General features: G+C 46.0%; 1 long non-coding RNA gene across 1 annotated transcript; it reads left to right on the top strand.

Moving 5' to 3' along the window:
• The first annotated feature begins 489 nt into the window (after nt 1–489).
• LOC105547791 lies at nt 490–2,055 on the top strand. The gene is made up of 2 exons (XR_001007276.1): nt 490–629; nt 1,734–2,055. It is a non-coding gene; the product is annotated as an uncharacterized LOC105547791 (long non-coding RNA).
• Nucleotides 2,056–2,292: the final 237 nt, after the last annotated feature.

The raw sequence follows: 2,292 nt of genomic DNA, 5'->3' as shown, positions 1-2,292 counted from the left end.
ACCAGTTGACTTTTAAACACAGGGATGTCCCGTATTTTGTTTTAAGTTATTGGCTGTGCAGTGTTGTAATTTGATCTAACTCCCATCCTATATCAAATTATGTTTACATAATTAAGACGGTTCACTAAAGTGATTTTTCCTGAGCAAAGAAAGTCTGCTGTGTGTTCTGACATACATTTTTAAGCACCTCTCAGTCCATCACCCAAAAGTGTCAGATGGGTTCCACCTACTAATGACCAGTTATTCTATGAGATGATCTGAAAGATGATAGAATGGCTAATAAGGGGAGTAGCAAAAGCCTGTCACACAATGAATGCTTGAAGAACTACCAGGTGTCTGTCTGACTGCGGCTATCACCCTGCATGGCCATGAGATGTGCGTGACTCACTCCGGAGAGGCGAGCTCCTGTACAAATTGACCGTTCACGGTCTTAGTTCTGAACTGCCTTTCTGGACGCTTCTTTCTGTTTCTCTCTACTTTTGACACTCTGAGCTAGCAAGTCTGATGTCCTTCTGTTCCCTATTCTAGGCCTGGGCTTGATGTTCACCGATTTTCCCTCAGCTCCGACTGTGGCTCCTCTCAGCAGACTCTGATCCCGCTCTCAGCCGGGCTGCATCTGCCCATCTCAGGTAAACATGGCTGGGCCTAGGCAAACTGTGGGGCCTTTCAGCTGGAGCTGCGCTCCTGTGCGTGGAACACCTGGCTGGTTTGGTGCTTGAATTAGACACTGGGAAGGCATAAGCTGACATCGCTCTTCCTTCAAATATTTGGAAGGGGCAGTTTTCCTATTCTCTATGGCCTTGAAGCAGAGAACGAGGAATACTGGGGCACTAAAAGGACTGAGTGTAACTTAAAACAAAAAGGCACTCGACAGCAGCCGGAGCTACCACAGCGGTCACTTCCTCCTCACTGAAAGGGCTCCAGCAAAGGCTGGATAACCATCAAGTGGCAACACTCTGGGAACGTTTGCAAAGGGAGCCATGCATCCTACAGATAATTTTACCAGCAGGTTTTCAGGTTCCTTCAGCCCTGAGCTTCTCAGATTCCAAACTTTTATAATTATTTGAGTTAAAAAAAAAAAAGTCAGATGCAGCTGAGCACGGTGCCTCAGGCCTGCAATTCCAGGACTTTGGGAGGCCAGGACGGGCGGATCACCTGAGGTCAGGAGTTCGAGACCAGCTTGATCAATATGGTGAAACCTTGTCTCTACTAAAAATACAAAAATTAGCTGTGCATGGTGAGGTGCACCTATAATCCCAGCTACTTGGGAGGCTGAGACAGGAGAATTGCTTGAACCCGGGAGGCAGAGGTTGCAGTGAGTTGAGATCATCCCACTGCACTCCAGCCTGGGTGACAGAGCAAGACTCCCTCTAAAAAAAAAAAAAAGTCAGATGTTTGACTAGAAGGGACAAGTCATAATGAGAACCACTGGAGGGTCATTTGCGTGTGGTTGTTGCCAAGGAGGAAATTAAAAACTGAGAAACAGGAGAATTAAAATCTAAGCTGGGAGAGGGGAACCTCAGATCCCTTCTGAGGATATGGTTAAACTGTCTTGTGTTTTCTGTGCCAGATGGAGCAGTTTAGACCTAAAGAATGTCAGCAATTTTCATCCTCCCACACAGCTACTTTATAATAATTAGTTTTACTACTTTTTTTCACAAGCTATTACTTTAATGATTTTAATTAAGTTGTTCATGCACTCGAGTTGTTTACAAGCACTTTTCTTTTTATAGCACATCGATAAGCAACAGAGGCAAACTACCACCTTGGAGGGAGCCAGGCAGTGTCTGCTGGGCAGGCCGCAGCCGGGAGCATGGAAGTCGCTTCTTCCATCCTCCACTGGAAACCACCCAGCATCCTGGGGCCAGACTCCCTCCCCTGGGAAGAGACTATAGTCCTATCTGTATCCTCCGTGGTCACTGCCCCTCAGTCACAGCAATGAAGAGCAAATTACCTGTTTTCTGTATGTTCCTCCGACAACAACTGACACAGAGTAAATATGAAAGGTTCTGGATGATTCGTGGTCAGCTTTTATTAAAATTCCACATACTTCGCGTTTCTTAGCTATCTGGATTGACTCCTGGTTCCACCCCTTACTAGTTGCGTGACTTACCTTCTCACGTTCTCAGTTTCCCTTTCAAACTGGTAGAGTTATTTTGAGAATTATATAAGTTTCGAGTGGGAGGGCGCTAAGACATTGCTGATTAGAGTGGTTTTTCAATCCTGATCGCCTCCTTCTCCCTCTTAGCTTCTTTTCTCCTCCCCCTCATGCTTCTAGCCTAGGCTTCTGGC

This window comes from Mandrillus leucophaeus, unplaced genomic scaffold, assembly GCF_000951045.1.
Source record: "Mandrillus leucophaeus isolate KB7577 unplaced genomic scaffold, Mleu.le_1.0 Scaffold397, whole genome shotgun sequence".
Classification (NCBI taxonomy): domain Eukaryota; kingdom Metazoa; phylum Chordata; class Mammalia; order Primates; family Cercopithecidae; genus Mandrillus; species Mandrillus leucophaeus.
Note: the sequence above shows the minus strand (reverse complement) of the source record. Positions and strands in the feature narration are given on the sequence as shown.